At 47.9% G+C, this 23,572-nt stretch overlaps 1 protein-coding gene across 1 annotated transcript in view; it reads left to right on the forward strand.

Moving 5' to 3' along the window:
* Positions 1 to 9,501: 9,501 nt before the first annotated feature.
* Positions 9,502 to 23,572, forward strand: part of LOC144675864 (dynamin-binding protein-like) — a gene marked incomplete at its 3' end in the record, with an annotated part of 30,668 nt that continues 16,597 nt past the window's right edge. The window contains exon 1 of the mRNA XM_078536423.1: positions 9,502 to 9,623. The remainder of the gene's footprint in view (positions 9,624 to 23,572) is intronic.

A 23,572-nucleotide genomic window follows, 5' to 3' on the forward strand; every position in this document is an offset into this window, starting at 1 on the left:
TCACTTGGGGCAGGACAATCTCATGAGGTAGTGGGATCCAGATTGCAGGATTTGCTTCATTTTTGTTCCTTTTTTGCTGCTGTTCTGCCTCGTCATGAAGACGTTGTGACTCAAAGTGTGATGCAGCTTGATGGACAAGTTGTCGCCATTTTGAACAATTGGGAACAAAATCCTCTGAGTCATTACTGCCATGCTGCCGTGCTTCAAGGAGAGCTTCAGAGTGTTACAGAGCGCTTCGGTGGCCAGATGTGGTGGACCAAGGCATGACTTCTTCCCCATGAAGTGCTCTCACCTCTAAGAATGGTCCGATGTTGGCCACGCAGCTCGGACAGCCTGACTAGATGGACAGCCTCATCGAGAGCGAAGTCTTCCTTGGCTTGGAGAAGGTCGGAGAGTGAATTGCCCGCAACACCCAGCGTGATTCTGCCTCAGATGAGAAGCATTTTCTTTATCCTCCCCTAGAATATTGGCCATTTGGGAGTTGAGAAAACAGGAAGTGGACGCTTTTCGGCCATCCGGACACAGTGTCTGATCCATCAAATTTGACTTTTCAGAAGCTTTCCCTGAATGCTGGTGAAGCTGGCTTCATACTTTGGCAGCCACCTCTCTCAAAAGGCCACCATTGACGTGGCGATCCAACACCGGGTCAACAGTGCCAGCTGAGCCTTCTACGGCAGCGAGTGTTTGACAACAAAGATCTCCGCAAGTCAACAAAAGTCCTAGTGTACAGAGCAGTTCTCATTACCACAGTCCTGTACTTCACTTAGAGCCGGACTGTGTATCAGTGACACGTAAGAGCCCTAGAGAAATTCCATCGGCAATGCCTCCGCCACATCTTCCGGATCCAATGGGAAAGCCCGTTGAAAGCCCTAATTAGACTGCACCTGGAGTTATTGGGAGCAACTCTGAGCTCCACACATTAGGAAGCATATATTGGAGGGAGGGAGTGTAGCGTAGATTTACCAGAATGATATCTGGGCTCCAAGGCTTAATTTCAAGGAGAGATGGCACAAACTAAGGTTGTATTCCCTGGAATTTAGAAGGTTAAGGGAGATTTGATTGAAGTTTTCAAAGTATTAAGGGGAACAGATAGAGTAGATAGAGAGAAGCTATTTCCAATGATTTGGGAGTGTAGGACTGGGGGAAGAGTATAAAAATTAGAGCCAAACCTTTCAGAAGTGAAATTAGGAAACACTTCTACACACAAAGGGTGGTAGAAGTTTAGAACTCTCTTCCGTTCCAGAAGAATCTGGTACATTAAAGGTGAACCTGGGACTGAGTACAGTACCGGCCACCGGTGATGTAAGAAGGCACCTGACCTAAAGCTTAGGTCAGCTGTGCAGAGCTAGGTAGCAACACGTAAGGACTTGCTATGGTGTCCTCCTGTGCTATAAATATGCACATAGTTCAGTAATGTCAATAAAGATGTCTTGGTAACTTCTACAATATTGTTTAATGGTGTGTAAGCAGCACACACCATGGATAGCGACAACCTAATACACCATGGTGTCAGCGGTGGGATATAATTCCGCATCTCCTGTATAAACACTGAAGAAATCAAGAAAAAAACACCAGCAATGAATTTCTGCTGGAAACCTCACCCAAGACACAAGAAGCTGAGAAAATGCACACGGAGAGCTCCAGAGAAAGAAGGTCCAGGCAGCAGAACGAAAGACGCAAGTTCAACTTAAGCTAAAGTCTCCACTGAATCCCTGTGGAAGCAGCTTCAAGAAAGCAGAGCGAGCACCCAGCGGCCTGCTGGGTGGGATCAGATCCCTTCTTATAAGAAGCCCCAGGGAAGTCAGCCCTGGGAACTGTTTCTTTTCAAAACCCAGGAAGGCAGAAAATTCAGTTGCGTGTTTGTCGCTAGCCTGATCTCCGGCTCGGCGCCCTCTCCGCGTGCCCCTCACCTCCCCGAGTCCAGAGCACCCCAAAGGAGCAAAAGAAAACCCGGTGAACGCGGGGAAATCCCATTTAATCTAGAGCCTGAGCGTCTCGCAAATCTTAGGCCTCCCGGCCAGCGAGGCCTCTGCCCTCCCGGCACGGACCCAATCCGCAGCATGCCGACTCCATCCCGCGGCCCACAGTCGCGACCCAACTCCTTCCTCATCGCGGACCGTCGCCGCCATTTTAAAAGTTGCGCCAAAAGTCCGGAAAGCCGGCGAAAATCTTCTCCTTGGTAATACCGGCGGCACCATTTTAAAATCCTCCGATTTCTTACAGGGACACCCACACTTTAAAATTTTTCAACCATGGATCACAATTCCTCATTGCCACCCCCCAATGTGCCTTACCTATGGCCCGGACCATCTCGCAATTGGAGTTATTGGTGAAAAAGGTTCCTCAGATATAGCACAGCTGCAGGCTTGAGTCAAAGGTCAGAGGCAGAACAAGCCAGCAGATTACTTTATTCAGCTGGGCCATTTGCAAACAATGTCATTGCCAGGCAAGCCACCGATCAATCGCCTGCTAAGTTTGAAGATGTTTTAAAATCTTTTGACTTCTTTTTCAACCTGTGATCCCAACAAGGCCTTGGAACGTGCCAAATGGAACAGGAGAGTCGAACAGCCTGGGGAGCCTGTCGATTTGTTTATCAACGACCTCTACCGCATGTTGGAAGGATGTGAATACGGGAGATCCGAAATCAGAACTCATCTGAGACAGAATCGTGGTGGGTGTCGCGGGCGATTCACTCTCCGACCTTCTCCAAGCCAAGGAAAACCTCACCCTCGACGAGGTTGTCCAGCTAGTCAGGCTGTCCGAGCTGCAAGGCCGACATCAGACCATTCTTAGAGGTGACAGCACTTCATGGGGCAGGAGCCATGCTTCGGTCCACCACGTCTAGCCCTCAGAAGCGCAGAGACCGTCCGAGCTAGGTTAAGCCAACCCCCAACCGCCCTGCCGAGCAACCGTGCCAGTGTTGCAGGGCGAAACACACCCGGAGGAATGTCTGGCCAGTGTAATGCTTCCACTGTCACAGACAGGGCCACTTCAGCAGGCTATGCCAGTCACGCCCTCCGCACCGTGTGGACAATCCGAGAGCCAGGGTTACTGAACCAGGGGACACGCAGCCCTTCTTGCTGGGTGACATCAGACAATGCGACTCCTCCTTCGGGTAGGCGGACATCTCAGTAAATGGCCATCTAACCAACTTCAAGTTAGATTTCGGCGCTGGAGTGACCGTCTTATCAGACGAAGAACCGTGGATCCAAGGCCTCTGGGTCCAAACCACGGACACCCCACTCTACGATGCAGGGGGCGGAGTCCAATTCCTGGCCATTGGAACGATTCAAGAGTCATTAAGGTACAGCGAGAAACAGATCACAGGAGTTATGTACATCGTGTGAAATCAGCCCTTTTCACTCCTCAGTAGAGACTCCTACATAGCTCTCGACCTGCATCAACTGGCAGAAGATGTGAAGCCAACCATGGTCCGCAGCCAGGAACACGTCCTCCCGATCGCAACAACCCAATGTTGACCAAAAACACTGGAAAAACTCACCGGGTCTGGCAGCATCTGTGGAGAGAGAAACAGAGTTAACATTTCGATTCCTTATGACCCTTCTTCAGAGCTGAAGAGAGATGGAAATGTGATGAAATTTATACTGTTTAAGAGGGGTAGGGCAGGTGGAGCTGGAGGTGGAGCCCCTTGACCTCTCCGTCCACATTTCTGGTGATAGACTGTCCACCAATATTCATTGCAAGCCCACCGACTCCCACAGCTACCTCGACTACAGCTCCTCACACCCCGCTTCCTGTAAGGACTCCATCCCATTCTCTCAGTTCCTTCGCCTCTGTCGTATCTGTTCCGATGATGCCACTTTCAAAAATGGCGCTTCTGACATGTCTTCCTTCTTCCTTAACTGACGTTTCCCACCCACGGTGGTTGACAAGGCCCTCAACCGTGTCCGACCCATCTCCCGCGCCTCTGCCCTCACACCTTCCTCTCCCTCCCAGAACCATGATAGGGTCCCCCTTGTCCTCACTTTTCACCCCATAGCCTCCGTATTCAAAGGATCATCCTCCGCCATTTACACCAACTCCAGCATGATGCCACCACCAAACACATCTTCCCCTCACCACCCCCCACCCTCGGTCAGCATTCCGCAGGGACCGTTGCCTCCTGGACACCCTGGTCCACTCCTCCATCACCCCCAACACCTCACCCCCTTCCCATGGCACCTTCCCATGCAACCGCAGAAGGTGCAACACCTGCCCCTTTACCTCCTCCTTCCTGACCGTCCAAGGGCCCAAACACTCCTTTCAAGTGAAGCAGCATTTCACTTGCACTTCCCTCAATTTAGTCTACTGCATTCGCTGCTCCCAATGTGGTCTCCTCTACATTGGAGAGACCAAATGCAGACTGGGTGACCGCTTTGCGGAACACCTTCGGTCTGTCCGCAAGCATGACCCAGACTTTCCTGTCGCTTGCCATTTCAACACTCCACCCTGCTCTCAACCCACATGTCCGTCCTTGGCCTGCTGCATTGTTCCAGTGAAGCTCAACGCAAACTGGAGGAACAGCACCTCATCTTCTAACTAGGCACTTTACAGCCTTCCGGACTGAATATTGAGTTCAATAGCTTCAGACCATGAACTCTCTCCTCCAACCCCACCCCCTTTTTTTTAAGCCCCCTTTTTTCTATTCATTTTTATTTTTTATCCACTTATTTTTATTTTTATTCATTTATCCGTGGTTTTATCCCTTTTTAAATCCCCCCTTCTATCCCATTTTCTATCCTTTTTTTCCCCACCACTGCCCCCTCTCCCCACCCCATCCCCTACAGGGCTGTCTGTTACTTGTTCCATGTTGTTCTTTCACTCAATGTTTTCCTTGTTCTGCTATTATCACATTCTGCTTTCTTACCTTTACGACACAATCAGCACCTTTTCTTAGCACTTACCACTACCATTAACACTCCCTTTGTCCTTTTGTCCATGACATCTTTGTCAATCTTTCCTTAGCCCCCACCTATCGCTGACCTTCTATCCAGCTTCACCTGCTCCACCCCCCCTTACACAGTATAAATTTCATCACATTTCCACTTCTCTTCAGCTCTGAAGAAGGGTCATCAGGACTCGAAACGTTAACTCTGTTTCTCTCTCCACAGATGCTGCCAGACCTGCTGAGTTTTTCCAGCATTTTCTGTTTTTATTTCAGATTTCCAGCACCTGCAGTATTTTGCTTTTAACCCAATGTTGACTTTTTTTATAGCCTCTCCCCCTCTGTTCACGGAGCTGGTCTGTTCTTCTCCTGTTCAGGCCTTTCAACCGAACCAAGGGCCCGACCAACCCACAGCGCAGGACGTCACCACAGCGCCCCCAGTGGAGATGACGCCAGAGCCAGGAGAACTCCCAGCAGAGCCTCGGCCTCCACCAGCCACCACGGTGCAGTCAGTTGAGATGATGCCCTACATTACCGGCCAGTGTGACAAAACCACAGAGTCCGCTGGAACCAGGTAGCAGCCTGACACAAACTCCACTCAACAAAGGTGAAGCCGCCTCTGCACTCTTCTTCCATCCACAGGGCAGCACCCCCTCAACCCCAGAAGGCTTCCGGGCGCTGGGAAAGGCGGAAGAAGGAAAAGAAGGTACAGAACCGACAGCCGGACGGACAGCACTCTCGTCCTCCCAGAAAGAAACGTCCACCAGTCACAGTGCCAAACCACCCCCGCGGCAACCCGGCCAAGCCCTAGATCCTACCGCTCTCCCGACCGGACAACAAAGGAGAGGTGGCAGGGGTACGAGATCTCCAGACCGCCTCAAACCCTGATTTCAAAGACTTGAAGAGGGGGAGATGGAGTTGATGAACTCTGTTAATGCATGCTGTTAAAGTTGTAATGTTAATCATGAAGCAGTTGGGAGTAGTTACAGTTGCAACACTGAAGATAATTACACAAGCCTCATGACAACACAAGACTTGAATCAAATTATAAGTAACTATTGTCAGCCTATATCCAGTGGGTAAAGACTTGGGGGGAGGTGTAGTCGAAGGATCTGGCACATTAAGGGTTAATCTGGGACCGAGTACAGTACCGCCCACCAGTGATGTAAGAAGGCACCTGACCCAGAGCTTAGGTCAACAGTGTAGAACTAGGTGGCAACATGTAAGAACGTGCTATGGAGTCCTCTCCACACCCAAAACCTCGACTGTAAATATTACATAGTTTAGTAATGTTATTAAAAACTTCTTGATAACTTCTACAAGATGACTTAATGGTGTCTAAACAACACACACCACGGGTAGCAACAACCTTATACACCATCTTCCACTAATGGCTTTTGATGCTAGATCAATTGTCATTTTTAAAATTATAGAGTTTGTGAACAAAATATATTAAGGGATATGAGACATAGGCAGGTATATGGAACTAGGTCACAGAACAGCCATGATCTCATTGAATGGTGGAACAATCTGGAGGGGCTGAATGGTCTCCTCCTGTCCTGATGTTCCTAACACAGCCCAGTTACACTGTTCCGATGTCAGTTGTTATGACACAGCAGATGGTAAAGGCTGAGTTGTTTAAATCCCAAAGGGAAACTTGAACAACTGTCATAACCTTTATTTTCAATTGGTATGTTTGAGATGCAGCTCTGAATTCAGGAATAAAACCACCAATCCTCAAGAGGTTTTTTCTATGAAGCTAAATTAAACATTTATTAATTTAACAACTAATTAAACACATACACATGTTTGCAAATTATTACCATAATAACTATTAAACAAATTCCCAAATGAATCACTCCCAGGTAAATCTTCACCAAGGCAACAATAAGCCATAGACTTAAACAGACACCAGGCAAAGCACATTTGACCATACAAGTTAAAAATGAGGTTCCTTTTAATTTGGTTCCTTTTCACAGTTACAGGCTGGTTAGATCTTAGATGCCTCTAACAAACTCCTTTCTGTTTATACCTAGCTTCCCCTTTGAATGTAAATTTTCCATTGTATTACTAGGTGTTTTTTAATTTTACCTTTCCTAACAATAATCCCCTCATTCCACCAATTTTGTTAGTATTATAAACACATTGCTTGGTGTCTCCTAGCTAGGTGCAATATTTTAACCATTCTTTTGAATGGTTTATTCAACAAATGCAAATGTACTCTTTACCTTCTAACTCCTTACGGTTATCTAATTAACATCTCAAAACTACTATACATCAAAGCACACAGGCTAGCTGTCTTTAATCCAATTAAACAGCACATAGACACACACGTAGACACAGACCCTACTACGAATCCGATTTTAAAATAATTTCCAATAACATTATATATATTAATATCTCTTCATAACACAGTGCTGAGCAGCTGTGTGACTGAGGGGTTCAGCTGTTCAGAGCAGGAACACAATGGGGATGTTGAGAAGCTGTTGGGGGGTGTGTGGGGTCTGTCAGTCTGCAACTGCATAGTAAGCATCAAATTCTCGGTGGGAAAAGTGGCGTTAATTAACCCTTTAGGTATTGAAGCCGAGATCTTAGTTTGTCATCAAATTGTCAGCTACGACTCAGTGGGTAGCAATTTTGCCTCTGAATCAAAAGGTTATGGGTACAAATCCTGCTCCTGGGGAGTAATCTAGGCTGACAGTGCATTACTGAGTGTGTGTTGCACTGTCGGAGGTGCTACCTTTCAGATGCTTGTTTAAGAGCCCAAGGCTCTATCTCGCAGAAGAGTGAGGCATTTTACCCCATGCCCTGGGTTCAAAATTCCTCCCTCAGCCAATAGCACTAAAAGAGACTCATTAGCATATTGCTGTTTGAAGGAGCTTGCTGTCCGCAAATTGACTGTGCTGTTTCCTGCATTACAAACAGTGACTACACTTCATAAGTGCTTTTTTTAAAATTCATGCATGGGATGTGGCTTCACTGGCTGGGCCAGCATTTATTGCCCATCCCTAGTTGTCCTTGAGAAGGTGGTGGTGAGCTGCCTTCTTGAACCGCTGCAGTCCCCGTGGTGTAGGTACATCCACAGTGCTGTTAGGAAGGGAGTTCCCAGGATATTGACCCAGCGACAGTGAAGGAACAAGAAGTCAGGATGGTGAGTGACTTGGAGGGGAACATCCAGGTAGTGATGTTCCCATCTATCTGCTGCCCTTGTCCTTCTAGATGTAGTGGTCATGAGTTTGGAAGGTGCTGTCGAAGAAGCCTTGGTGAATTCCTGCAGTGCATCTTGTAGATGGTACATGCTGCTGCTACTGTGCGTCGATGGTGGAGGGAGTGAATGTTTGTGGATGTGGTGCCAATCAAGCGGACTTCTTTGTCCTGGACGGTGTCAAGCTTCTTGAGTGTTGTGGGAGCTGCATTCATCCAGACAAGTGGGGAGTATTCCATCACACTCCTGACTTGTGCCTTGTAGATGGTGGGCAGGCTTTGGGGAGTCGGGAGGTGAGTTACTCGTCACATGATTCCTAGCCTCTGGCCTGCTCTTGTAGCTACACATTGGCTTTTTGTGTTTTGAAATGTGCTGAGGATGTACGAACAAATGAACATACAAATTAGGATCAGGAGTAGGCATTCATCCCCTCAAGCCTGCCCACTCGCCATTCAATAAGATCATGGCTAATCTGATTGTGGCCTTAACTTTACTTTCCTTCCTATCTCCTATACTCTTTGACTCCCTCCTTAATCAAGAATCCATCTATCTCAGCCTTAAAAATATTCAGTGACCTAGTATCCACCGCTCTCTGGATAAGGGAGTTCCAAAAACTAACGACCCTCCGAGAGAAACATTTCTCCTCCCCTCTATCTTAAATGACAGACTCCTTATTGTATTGTAACTTTGAATTCCTGGGTGGGGGGGGGAGGGCCGGTGATTAATATTTCTGAATATTATTTTTCAGATACATATACAATGTTTCCAGGAGGTCTTGTGGTGCAGTGGGTGGAGTCCCTGCCTCTGGGCCAAAACCTCCAGATTCAACTCCCACCCCAGGACTTGATGACCATGGAAACTCTTTCGAGTTATCAACAGTCACAGATTGCAACTCTTTCGAGTACAATCACAGTTCTTGGTTTCCAGGAGTGGGACATGAACCCACAACCCTCTGATTCAAAGGCGAGGGTGCTATGAACTGAGCCACAGCTGGTGCATCCAAATGTGGTCAAGCAGGTTAATCATCAACCTGCAAATCCTTCCAACACACGCGGATGGCAGGCAGTAAGAGTGGGAGAGATTCCTGGTCAGCCATGAGGTGGAAAGAAAGTTGAACCCTCTCCTATCACTATCCCTAGCTCCGGGCTGCAACAGACATGTAACTCTTGTAGAGTTAAAACAATTAACTAAATTAACAAAAACAAGGGATAAATCAAGCACAGCAACAGACATGTAGGTGCATGTTGCCCCAGCGTGTTCCTGAGTGATCTGTAACACACACTGTTTCCATGGCAACAGTTAAAATAACTGTCAGGACTTCTGCGGACTGCCCCGCTTCCCAGCCGCGCCCCCTCCTTAATATGGTCAGGACCCTGAGGTTTGCGTGCTGAGGTCATGACGCACAGAGCCTGACATAATGTAACAGACCAGCGGGGAATGTATCAAAGTTCCACTGGGGAATGTAACAAATCGGCAGGATCCCTGTGGCGGAGGAAGCGTCCGTTTCAGACTCAGTGCTGAGCTGGAGCCCAGGTAAGGACACAGCACTTACCCCCCACCCCGCCCTCCCTCCCTCCCTCCCAGGGTAGAGGGTACAAACATTCCCAACAGGATCCCTCTCTCCCACCCCACCTTGCACACACATTGCCGTGTTGTCGGGGGGGTGGGGGTGGGTGCCAGTGCTGAGATGTGTCAGTGTATCTGTACCACAGTTTGGTGGAATATAATGCGTCGCAGATGCATAAGATCATCGCAACTGTCTTCTAAATCCCGACCTATCCTTATCTCTCCTGTTTCTAGTTTGTGGTTTTTTTTTGGTGCTGGTGCGGGGGGTGGGGGGGGAGGTTGGGGGGGAGCTGTCCTACTTTTAAAATTGTTGCAGTGTGAATGATTCTTTGTGTCTTGGTTTCGCACCCGTTCTGCTGATCATCCAATGCGGCAAGGAGTCAAATGGTGATGTGTTTCAATTGCATTGATAGGATTAAAATCGTTCGGGGGGGCTCTCTCCTCTAATTGTCCAATGTGCAAGGTTTAAGCAAGGTGGGTCCTGGCTTCCCCACCCACCCCGTATGTATGTGTTTGTGGAGAGTTAACTGGTCCCCTGTCATATGCCCTCTGCCCTGAGGTGGCGTGGGGAGGTCCAGCTGATGTTCCTGTCCCTGCTTACCGAGCACTTCATTCAAATGACTTTTTTGGGTGTGCCCGCTCTCCCTCACACCCCCGGCTCAGGACAGGAGCGATGCCCCTGTGGTTCAATAGCCCGTTGGCACTCACATTGTGGCGAGGGTGGCGCAGGGGCGGTGGACAGCAACAAGAAACCGATTGGCAAACCCCGTGAGCGAAGAGGCCACAAAAGTGGAAGGAGGGTGGGCAAAAAGGGAAACAGCGGGATAAATACTGTATTCAACAGCAGTGACAGGGTCAGGGAGAAGAGAGAGCTTTCGGTACCACCAAGAAATTTAAAGACAAGCCCCCCCACCTCGCATTGAGTGAGTTATTAGCAATGTTAACCTTAGTGGATGGAGGAACTTGACCCACCGGGCATGGAAGTCTGTTGTCATAGCGATGGTGGTCCACCACTGTGGATTCTAACTTTACTGAGAAATACTTTCTTCAAAATTGAACCCTTTCGATTCCTTGGATTTGTCACAACACTCCACCATCCGCTCGTCCCCACTCAAATATACTTTGCCTAACTCTTCTGTGTGAGCCTGGGCCAGTGAATATTGATGAGCTATTCAACTACATGTGGCATCACAGTCATGCCAGATTTCTCCCCCCCCCCAAGTATGATCGTGCATTCACCTCTTTGGTGGTCACTGACTGTCAATCAGGAACAGGGAATCCGACAGATTTCCGTCTAATTTTTCCTTCCTCAGCTCAGCCCAGCCCAGTCCATATTGACTAGGCCAGCCCAGACCAGTCTGGGTCAGATAACTTAGTGCTGACCAGGATTGGAGCTGAATGTTTTACTGTGATTGCTCATCTGACCTAACTAAATAGCTCCTTAAGTGACTTTGTGTCACATTCTGTTTCATAATGCTCCTGTGAAACACCTTGCGACATTTTTTTATATCTAAGGTGCTATGTAAGCTGTTGTTGTGTTTGGCTCTGCAAAACACCAGACATTACATTTGGCATTGTAACCAAGGGGTGGGGGTTGGTTGGGGGGAACAGAGAAAATTAGAAGCAAGCTCTAAAATGATACATACTCCACCCTGTCACCATGCCAGAGGGAAATGTCTTTTAAAACTGAAAATGAGTTATTTCGAGTAGACAGGAAAACAGACAGGCCTTAATTGTCATACTCTGCTCTCTCCTCCCCCAAATTTAATTTTCGATCATTTTAAACACAAAACACATGTAAAAAGTTTTATCACAGGCTGTTTATGACATCTTTGGCAATCTCTCCTTTGCCTCCACCTATCACTGGCCCTCTATCCAGCTCCACCTATCCCACCCCCCCTTAAACAGCTTATATTTCACCACAGTACTACTCTTTAGTTCTGATGAAGAGTCATACGGACTCGAAACGTTAGCTATGTCTTTCTCTCCACAGCTGCTGTCAGACCTGCTGAGTTTTACCAGCAATTTTTGTTTTTGTTTTTGTTTTTGTTTTAGATTTCCAACATCCGCAGGATTTTGCTTTTATCACAGGCTGGTTGTTCAATGCTGGGGCTGGATTACTTTCCAATTTGAGCAGCCAGTTTCAGAATAAAACACTCCCAGGACAGGTACAGCACGGGATTAGATACAGAGTAAAACTCCCTCTACACTGTTCCCATCAAACACTCCCAGGACAGGTACAGCACAGGGTTAGATACAGAATAAAGCTCCCTCTACACTGTCCCCATCAAACACTCCCAGGACAGGTACAGCACAGGGTTAGATACAGAATAAAGCTCCCTCTACACTGTCCCCATCAAACACTCCCAGGACAGGTACAGCACAGGGTTAGATACAGAGTAAAGCTCCCTCTACACTGTCCCCATCAAACACTCCCAGGACAGGTACAGCATGAGGTTAGATACAGAGTAAAGCTCCCTCTACACTGTCCCCATCAAACACTCCCAGGATAGGTACAGCATGGGGTTAGATACAGAGTAAAACTCCCTCTACACTGTCCCCATCAAACACTCCCAGGACAGGTACAGCACGGGGTTAGATACAGAGTAAAGCTCCCTCTACACTGTCCCATCAAACACTCCCAGGACAGGTACAGCACGGGGTTAGATACAGAGTAAAGCTCCCTCTACACTGTCCCCATCAAACACTCCCAGGGCAGGTACAGCACGGGGTTAGATACAGAGTAAAGCTCCCTCTACACTGTCCCCATCAAACACTCCCAGGGCAGGTACAGCATGGGGTTAGATACAGAGTAAAGCTCCCTCTACACTGTCCCCATCACACACTCCTAGGCCAAATACAGCACAGAGTTAGATACAACAGAAGCAACAGTTTATATTTATATAAGAAAATAAAAGCAAAATACTGCAAATGCTGGGGATCTGAAATAAAAACAGAAAATGCTGAAAAAGCTCAGCAGACCTGGCAGCATCTGTGGAGAGACAAACAGCGTTAATGTTTCATTAACTCAGGTTCTCTCTCCACAGATGCTGCCAGACCTGCTGACTATTTCCAGCATTTTCTGTTGTTATTTTATAATTATATAGCACTTTTTAACATCATAAAACAGCCCAAGGTGCTTCACTGGAGCTTTATCAAACAAAGTATAACACCGAGCACATTAGGAGGTATTGGATCAAGTGACCAAAACATTGGTCAGAGTTGGGTTATAAGGGGTGTCTTACAGGAGGAATGTGAGGTGGAGAGGTGCAGGGAGGGAATTTCAGAATTCAGGGTCTGCCGATGGTGGCGCAGTTAAAATTGGGGATACATTAGGGGCCAGGATGAGCTGAGTGCAGTCATCTCAGAGGGTTGTGGACTGAAGGAGATTACAGTGAATCGGGGGAGGTGAAGCCATGGATGGACTTGGAAACAGGGAGGTGAATTTTAAAATTAGCTGGCCAATGTAGGTCAGCAAGCGCAGTTCTGATTCATGAACGAAATTTGGTGCAAGTTAGGGCACGGGCAGCAGAGTTGTTGAATGAGCTGACGTTTACAGATGGCAGAATGTGGGGGACTAGCCAGGAGGAGTGTGTTGAAACAGTCGAATCTAGAGGTAACGAAGGCATGAATGAGCGTTTCGTCAGCAGATGAGCTGAGACGGGGTAAAGTTACCAAGGTGACAATAGGCGGCCTTAGGATGGCATAAATCTGTGGTTGGTAGCTCCTCCCGGCTTGAAACAGTCAAACTCCCTCAATACTGTCCAACAATGTTTTTCAGTCATAAGTATTGGTTTTAAATGTTTCTAATTCTCTGGCTGGGCGTGTTGTGGCCTTTGAGTGTGAATGCCAAATTACTGTCACTTTTGTACTGTGGGTTCATGTTCCTGGGGCCGGACTGAGATACACAATCTTATTTCACACGGACTTTTCTCACAGTTGGAAGGAATCTATCACCCTCAGAGTCTGAGTCATATTGAGCAGGATCCGAAAAGCATTTTAATCGAAGGATGAGCCAGAAACATTCTTGTAAAATGTTCGTTGAGTGTCATATCACTGGGTATATTCCAGTCCATGTTGGAAGGAATCCAAGCAACACATTAGAGTTCCATTAATTCACCATCTCAAAGAAAACAGCAACATACCTGTCCGTACCAGTACTGTAACCCAGTGTTATACAATGACAGACCTGTCCCCACCAGTACTGTACCCCAGTATTATACAGTGACAGACCTATCCCCACCAGTACCGTACCCCAGTGTTATACAGTGACAGACCTATCCCCACCAGTACTGTACCCCAGTGTTATACAATGACAGACCTGTCCCCACCAGTACTGTACCCCAGTGTTATACAGTGACAGACCTATCCCCACCAGTACTGTACCCCAGTGTTATACAGTGACAGACTTGTCCCCACCAGTACCATACCTTGTGTTATACAGTGGCAGACCCGTGCCCACTGATATCTTGTGTTGCCAAGTCAGCCATGGCTCAGTGGGCAGTGCTCTTGCCTCAGACCCACAAGGTTCTGTTGTTTAGGGTCCACTGCAGGACTTAAGCAAAAATACCAGGGCTAATACTCGAGTGAAGTACTGATCAGAGTGCTGCATTGTCAGTGGTGCCATCTTTCAGATGAGACGTTAAACCAAGGTCCCATCTGTGTGTTTGGGTGGATGTAAATGATCCCATGGTAGTATTTCAAGGAAAAGTAGGGAGTTCTCCCTGGTGTCCTGGCCAATATTGATCTGTCAACGAACTTCAGTAAAACAGATTACCTGATAATGATCAGATGGTTGTTTGTGGGAGCTTGCTGTGCGCAAATTGGCTGCTGTGCTTTACAGAATCACAGAACTGTTATGGCGTAGAAGGAGGCCATTTGGCCCATCACATCTACACTGGCCATTTCCTATGTTACAACAATAACTACGCTTCCAAAAATACTTCACTGGCTATAAAGCATTTTGAGACATGTGGTCATCATTAAAGGTGATATAGAAATGCAACTCTTTCACTCGTTTTTTTTTAGTACTTTACCCTACCATTATTCAGCTCAAAATACTCTCCAGGCACAAACCAACTTTAGGACAAAATCTGTATTTAAGTCATGTGGTGGTTTCAAAGTTAATTTAAACGTGGCATTCGAACTCTCTCAGATCCACCTTGCAATTTAGCACACTCGCAGCGATAGTGTAATGTCTGTGCAGCAGCTCACCATCTGTCTGTTAATGAAGTGTAAGGGAGTTGGGAGATGGACAGGAGCCAGACTAACAGAGCTATCATAATCCATGAGAGCTTTCACAGCCCAGTGCATCATAGGAATGGGAGGAGGCCATTCAGCCCCTCGAACCTGCTGAGCAATTCCATTAGCACAGGGCTGAACTGTCCTAGTTCCACTAACTCATCATTGCTTCATATGGTGTGAGGCCCTTGCCCAACAAAAATCTACCCACCTTAGTTTTAGAAATGTTAATTGGCCTCAGTACCATAGCCGTTGGAGTGATTCCCACTACCTTTTCTGTGAAGAATAGCTTCCTGACCTCTGCCCTGAACAGGCTAGCTCTAATTTTAAGATTTGATCTCCTTGTTCTCAACTTCCCCACCCACAAATCCTTTATCATTCTTTGGACATCAAGCAGATCACCCCTCAACCTTCTAAACTTGACAAACCAAATGTATACATATCCGTCATTGTAAGTTAACCCTTCAAATCCTGGCATCATACCGGTAAATCTACTGTTCCTCATACCCTTCGGTACAGAATATCTCCTTCCTCAGATGGAGTGTCCAAAACAACACGTTTACTCTAGATCGAGACCGACCAAGACTCTAGAACTGATGCATTACTCTCTCCCTTTAGTATTCCAGCCCCATTAAGGTAAAAGCCAACATTCCATTAACCTCCACCCTTTCACTAAGTCCCATTCACCCACCCACCACCTCAACACTTTTTGTGAAAGGCGCTGTACAAATGCAGGGTCTCTCTTTCAAAGTTACCCCAGAGTGTTAAGGACCCAGTCCACAGCACTAGGTGATTGGAATGATTCTGACTGATGCCTGGCGTTAGAGAGAGGCAAACCGGGCTTGTTCCTCGGAGTGGAGCAAGAGGGGAGATGGTGGCATAGTGGTTATGAACTCGTAACCCAGAGGCCTAGACTAGTGCTGTGGGTACATGGGTCCCAATCAAAATCCCAGCAGCTGGTGGAATCTAAACTCAATTAATAAATCTGGAATATAAAGCTATCATCGATTGTCGTAAAAACCCATCTGGCTCACTTTATGTCCTTTAGGGAAAGAAATCTGCCGTCCTTACCCGGTCTGGCCTACATGTGACTCCAGACCCACAGCAATGTGGCTTGCTCTTTAACTGCCCTTTACAATGGTCTAGAAAGCCACTCAGTTCAGGAGCAATTAGGGATGGGCAACCAAATCTGGCCTTGCCAGCAATGCTCACATAGCCCATGAAAGAATGAAGAATAAAAATGATTGGGCTGTGCATCAGTATGAGTCCCTCTTTCAGGAATGAAGGTCAGTTGATGTCCCGCCAGGGCAGTGAGATGGAGACCAGGCTCTCGAGGATTCCCCTTGCTCATTGCTGGAGAACAACCAAGACTCGTGAGCTATAACTGACAGAATCTATGCCTCTGCTGTGATGTGTAATCAGGACGTGCCAACCCAGGAATGATCCCTGTACACAGGCCAGTGCAGAAGTGGCAATCATGGGTCATTTTGAACCTCATCCACTGTGCCTTGGTCATCGTTGCTAGGTTCCTAGATGCTGGTCTTAATGGCTAGTTAGCTCTTGGCAAAGGCAGGTAATTAAAAAACGGAAATGGGCGACCTGCAGGAAAACAACGGCAGTGATTTCTGCCGACTGGGTGCCTTCAATACTGGATCTCGGCCCAAGGGAAACTGAGTCAGCACATCAGGCTGAGAGTTAGTCTCTGCAGAGGCTGCCTGCTTTGTACTGCAAATCCAGGATTCAAAACCACTATTGTACCTAGGCCCAAAAGACACGTGAGCTGTCGGCACGGTAGGCGGGAAGAGGACTGGGATGGGGGGTCGGGGGAGATTCATTTCTCCCTCCATCTTTTCCCTGGCTCTTGAATGGACCATGTAGAGGGTGCTTTACTCTGTATCTAACCCCGTGCTGTACCTACCTGGGAGTGTTTGATGGGGACAGTGTAGAGGGAGCTTTACTCTGTATCTAACCCCATGCTGTACCTGCCCTGGGAGTGTTTGATGGGGACAGTGTAGAGGGAGCTTTACTCTGTATCTAACCCAGTGCTGCACCTGTCCTGGGAGTGTTTGATGGGGACAGTGTAGAGGGAGCTTTACTCTGTATCTAACCCCGTGCCGTACCTGCCCTGGGAGTGTTTGATGGGGACTGTGTAGAGGGAGCTTTACTCTGTATCTAACCCCGTGCTGCACCTGTCCTGGGAGTGTTTGATGGGGACAGTGTAGAGGAACCTTTACTCTGTATCTAACCCCGTGCCGTTCCTGCCCTGGGAGTGTTTGATGGGGACTGTGTAGAGGGAGCTTTACTCTGTATCTAACCCTGTGCTGCACCTGTCCTGGGAGTGTTTGATAGGGACAGTGTAGAGGGAGCTTTACTCTGTATCTAACCCTGTGCTGCACCTGTCCTGGGAGTGTTTGTTGGGACAGTGTATGTAAAAGCAAAAAAAAATGTCACTTATCAACAGTGGTATCTTTCCCTTTATGAAAAATATGGTTTTAATAAAAGAAAATTAGCTGGCTGGGTTTGAAAGCTGCCATTCAACCCCTGGCCAAGTCAACAGGAACCTGCTGTGAGGAGGACGGGAGCTCAGAGGGGCTGATGTTTATCACACTATGTCACTCACTCAGGAACAATGATGTAAACATGTCGGATCCAAACAATGACCGCTGAGTAAATGGGGGCTGCCTTTCAGCTCGATTGCAATTCTAGCCAGGGAGCTGTTTCATTTATCGACCGCTCTGTAAGTTTCAGTTACGTACGCACCAGCTCTGCAACAACAACAACAACCTGCCTTTATATAGTTACTTTCACAGCCACGGGGCATTGCAGAACCCTTTTACAGCCAAATCGTGTACTTTTTGCAGCGTGTAGTCACTGTGGTAATGTGGGGAATGGCGCAGCCAACTCGTGCACAGCAAGATCCCACAAACAGCAATGTGATGATGAGCAGATAATCTGTTTTTCATCATTTTTAAGTGATTAAATATTGGCCGGGACACTGGGGAGAACTCCCCTGGTCGTTTTCAAATGATGTTATTTATGTTAATGTCTCATCGGACCGTGCTGTGCTCCCTCAGTGCTGGGGGTGGGGGGTGCTGGTCTGGGTTATGTGGTCAGGGCTCTCGACTCAGACCTATCCTGATCTCCCTTGTGAGTGAAGGAGGGGGCAACAAAATCCATCCAGTGCCCCACACGCCGGATCGTGACAGTGCTGAGTCTACTCTCTCGCCAGGTAGCTGTTTCTAGTCTCTGGGGCAGCTTAGGGAGCTATGGTGAGCTGGCAAATGGGGGAGGCATTGCTTCAGTGCCCAACCCGGTTGGTGCCCAAAGTCACCCGGACGAGTCAAACCCCCCAATCTGCGTGGATCGGGTGACTTTATGCAAGAAGAGGTGGAGACTGGTGGAGTTTACCTCGCTGCCCAGGGTTGTGTGGGGGGGACAGAGGGCAGTTCGACCCAGGTGGGAAACTCCCTCGCCCTCCTCCCCCACCCCCAGGGCGGTGACTCGCACCTTCAGGAGGGAGGGGGGGGTGGGGGAAGGAAAGGAGAAGCAGAAAGGGAAGAAAATGCCGCATTTTCCTGGCGGACAGAGACTGCTGCGTGGGGAGGAAGTGGGGCATCAAAGCCAAGCTCTGCTGTGGTCAGCGAGGAGGGGAGAAAAGTCTGAATGAAGCTGCCGAGAGGAGGGAAGCACTGAATAATTCAGCTCTGCTTTAAAAAGCTCCCTACGCTAGATAATGAAAGCCAGATGAAATGGTGCCCAGGAGTGATCTGTCACAGCCCCAATTAATATTGGCTCTGCCAAAGGCTGCTTATTATTTTCTGCCTGCTACCCACTCTCTGTGTGTCATCATTACAGCCTTTACTTACTCTGTGCTGACTCTGCATTGAATTCTTCTCAGCTCCCAGCATGTTTTTAAGACACGACAAATCATTTGTCGCAAATCACAAATCACTAGGCACTTCACAGCCTTCCGGGCTGAATATTGAATTCAACAACTTTAGATCTTAAACTCCCCCTCCCCCCATCCCCACCCCGTTTCTCCCCCCCTCCCCCTTTTTTTTCAATAATTTATATAGATTCTTCTTTTCCCACCTATTTCCATTATTTTTCAATCTAAAATTAAAACTTTGTCAGTCTTTCCACCCCACCCCCACTAGAGCTGTACCTTGAGTGTCCTGTCTTCCATTCTTAATTAGCACTTTTCTTAGATAATATCACCACCTTCAACACCTCTTTGATCCTTTTGTCTGTGACATCTTTTGATTATCTGCTCCTATCACTGCTTGCTTGTCCCCACAACCACCCCACCCTCAACTTCTCTCTCCCCCCGCCCCCCACCTTAGACCAGCTTATATTTCACCTCTCTCCTAAATATACCTCAGTTCTGCCGAAGGGTCGTGAGGACTCGAAACGTTAACTGATTTCTTCTCCACCGATGCTGCCAGACCTGTTGAGTTTTTCCAGGTAATTCTGTTTTTGTTTTGGATTTCCAGCATCCGCAGTAGCTTTTAGCTTTTTGTTTTTAAATCATTTTGTATCCCTCGCCTTAATATTGCAGTGGGGGGTGGGGGATGTGGGGCAGACGGGAATCGTAGAACAGGACAGCACAAAATGTGACCATTCAGCCCATTTGCCAGTGCTGGCTCTTTTGAAAGAGCTCCAAATATTCTCGCTTTTCTGTTCCTTCCTGGACATGTGTAATGGATAGGGATAACTGATTGGCTGCTATTTTCCTGTCCCAATGCCTGAGCAATCTGCCCACAGCAAGCTCCCACAAACAGCAATGTGATAATGACCAGGTCATCTGTGTTTCTAGTTCTGTTGGTCGAAGAATAATCACTGGCTGTATTTATTCAATTTGCTTTGGAAAGTTATTACTGAATCTGCTTTCGTGTCATTACAACTCACTGTTGTTTTTATAAACCACGTTTCCTCATGTCAGCCTTCTCGTTAACTTTATTTGACCCTAGGATGTGCTTCCGATCCCATATCCTCTCTTCACTAAGACTGCCGACATCCATCTTGGTAACGGGGCCTGTTTCTGTCTTGTTGCCTCCAGACTGGACTATTCCAATCACCTCCTGGCTAGTCTTCCACCCAGCAGTCTGCAAGCTTCAGCTCATACAACATGCTGCTGAGAAAATCCGCTCCCCTGTCACCCCTGTGCCAGCTGACTTCCATTGGCCCTTGTTGAGCAGCATCTTGATTTTAAAATTCTCATCCTTGTTTTCAAATCCCTCCCTGGCCTGGCCCCTCCCTATCTCTGTAATCTCCTCCAACCCTACAACCCTCCGAGATCTTTGCACTCATCCCCTTCCCGGCCTCCTGAGCATTCCCGGTGTTAATCGATCCGCCATTGGCGGCCATGCCTTCAGCTGCCTGGACCCTGAACCTCTCTGCCCCTCTCTGTTCCTTTGAGGCGCTCCTTTAAAAACCAATCTTTTGGGCCAAGCTTTCAGTTACCTGTCCAAATAGCACCTTATGTGGTGCAGTGTCAAATTTTGTTTGATAATGTTTCTGTGAAGCCCCTTGGGACATTTTTTGCTGCATTAAAGGTGCTATTTAAATGCAAGCTGTTATTGTGGGCAAGCGAGAGGGAGCCTCTGATAGAGGGCAGCTGAGAGCTGGATGCCGGGGAATGTGAGTAGGGAGGCCTGAAGCCCATTACTTGTTAGGACGTGTCCATGGCTCAGGCTGGGAACCTCACGACAAACTGCGCCTCACTGCAGCTGCTGCTGGAGACCTGCTGCATCCCCCTCTTTGTTCCGAGCAATGTGTCTCTTTACTATGTCGTAGACTGCACCCTGTGGTGCACACCTTTTACCCCAGTATACTCCCTTCCCCCATAAGCCCAGGTTGTGGCTGTTGGAAATCTATTCCCAACGTGGGAGGCGTTACAGTTAAGTCTGAGTGTAGACACACCCGAAACTGACACACGTACAGGGGTAAGTGGATGATCAGGAGCCTGAATCTCATTGGGATTTTTCTCTCTGCACTCTCTCCTCCCAACTCCTCTCTGTCTCTTTACCTTTTTCCATTTTTCCTCACTTCTGTTTGTCTGTCTCTCCTCTCTACTCCCTTTCACTTCTCTCCCCTCTATCTTGGTCTCTCTCCTTTGTTCGTCCACTTTCCTCTATCTCCTCTTTATTCTTGATCATATCTTCTCCTCCCCCTTTTCTCTGTCACTGTCTCCCTCCCCTTCTCCTTTTTCCCTCTCCCCTGCCCTCTGCCTCTCCCCCGCTACCTGCGGGGAACTGAGTGCTATCGTTCTTGTTACTCTGTGATGGGCTAACACTGGATACCTTCCTGGACATGTGTAATGGATAGTGATAACTGACTGGCTGCCATTTTCCTGTCCCAATGCCTGAGCAATCTGCCCACAGCAAGCTCCCACAAACAGCAATGCGATAATGACCAGGTCATCTAGTTCTGTTGGTCGAAGAATAAGTATTGACCAAAAGCGGCAAGAGATCTCCCCTGTCCTCCTTTGAGTTAGTAGTCATGGGATCTTTTTACCGGAGAGGGCAGACTGGGCCTTGGTTAAATGTCTCATCGAAAAAAAACTTCTGACAGTGCAGCACTCCCTCAGTACGGCATTGGAGTATCAGGCTAGATGATGTACTCCAGTCCCTGGAGTGAGACTCGTATCAATGGCTTTCTCAGTCCGAGGCAGCAGAGCTAAAACTACAAGGCTGACCTTCGGGGAACAAGCAAGGTCTGCACCCAACCCCCGATGAGTAGTGACTTTGCTGCACTTGGCCTGTGCTAGGGTCACTATTGTTGGCCCCTGTTTCCTCAGGTTAATGAGGGGAAAACTAGCCAAGATTCTCACGATCCAGTGACTCTAGAGTGCGTGATCGAGTGTGTGTGCATGTGCACTAGATTGTGCACTTTCTAGAGTGCGTGATTGAGTGTGTGTGTGCGTGTGCACAGGTCCCTGGGTACGGCATCGGGCCTTGCTGTGTTAGCTACAGCGACACTTGCTGCCAACACCCACAATGCGTGATGCCCAGTGAGAGGGCAACTCGGATCCTGTACCTCAGCACAAGAGTCAACATATTCAAGGGGTTGGGGAGGGCGGGAAACACCTCCATGTCCTTCAGTCTCCCCAGAGCAAAAACAACACCGTAGCAAAGAGGGACGGAAGCCAAAAGGGGAATCCTCCAGCCCAGCTGTTGCAAAAGCCCAGATGATGGCAGCCAGCTGTCGAACCTCTGGCTGGCAATAGCCTCCCGATGTTGGTCACCGGCCTGCGTAGCTGGGTTAGTTTTGGGACTGCTCAGGGGGCCAGTAATGAGATCCGACATGTTTACTGCCTGTACTTCCAAACTCAATACAGCTGTGTACCCTCCTGGCCTGCTGGTCCCTCCCTGGGCGGGCGATGAGTAGCTACAAGAGAACTCTGACCTCGCTGAATTCATTCCAACATTGACTTTGTTTCTTGACCTCAAAGACCACAACAAGAGTGAAGCTGGATCAGCACTGGGCGGCTTACATAACACTCAGGACTCGATTGGGAAACTGATGCAGTTGCAATCATCCCTTCAGTAGATGAGACTTCTACACGGGCTCAGTGAGTTCATGCACTGCCTGGGAATCTGTTGGGTCTCACACCAAGAGCAGGTTGCATTTGTATGGCACCTTTGACACAGTAAAACATCCCAAGGTGCACCACAGGAGTATAAATGAGACAAAGGTTAATGCCAAGTCATGTCAGGAGATATTAGGGCCGATGACTGAAAAAACCTGGTGAAAGAGGTAGGCTTTAAAGAGCATCTTAAAAGGAGGAGAAGGAGATGGAGAGGTTTAGGGAGGGAATTCCAGAGCTTGGGGCCTGGGCAGCTGAAGGCACGGCCACCAATGGTGGAGAGATTAAAATCAGGATCGCTTGGATAGGAAAGCAATTAACTGCGAATTGACCTCTGGCTGTCAACACACACAACAAGTGTAGCAACGTTATCTTGGGAGTTAGAAGGTTGTAGGATCAAGTCCTGCTCCAGAACTTGGGCTCACAAACAGACTTAGGCAGAGAACCGAGGGAGTGCTACATTGTCAGAGGGATCGAGTGGATGTTAAAGATCCCATGGTACTATTTCTAGTAGGGGAGTGAGTCTCTCTCTGTTAGCAGTAACACTCTCACCTCCCAAGTCGGAAGGTTGTGGGTTCAAGTCCCCGCTCTGCTATTGCAAAGCAGAGCATGGGGAGATCTCCCTGGCCTCCTGGGTCAATGTTTATCCCTTAATCAACATCACTGTGAAAACAGATGATCTGGTCACTATCACATTGCTGGTTGTGGGATCTTGCTGTGTGCAAATTAGCTGTCACGTTTCCAACATTACAACAGTGGCAACACTTCAGAAGCACTTCTTTGGCTGTAAAGTCCTTTGGGAATTCCTGAGGTTGTGAAAGGCGCCTCATAAAAGCTACTTGTCTTGCGCATTCCGTCTAAAGCAACTCTCTCTCTCTCTCTCTTTCCCATTAGCTCAGTACAAGAGCACATTCAAACTGGCCCTCTTCATTAGGTCGATTTAACTCAATTCAAATTGAGAAAGTGTAGGATGTTTAACTGGTGACGGGGAGAAGAGCAATATTGTTTTGCCAGTGAGTTGCTGGAATGTGAGTTGGGGGTCGGAGAGTTGGTCAGTAAATGTCAGTGTTTAATGAGATGGTTTTTG

This window comes from Cetorhinus maximus, unplaced genomic scaffold (assembly GCF_964194155.1).
Source record: "Cetorhinus maximus unplaced genomic scaffold, sCetMax3.hap1.1 HAP1_SCAFFOLD_1205, whole genome shotgun sequence".
In the NCBI taxonomy this organism is placed as follows: Eukaryota; Metazoa; Chordata; class Chondrichthyes; order Lamniformes; family Cetorhinidae; genus Cetorhinus; species Cetorhinus maximus.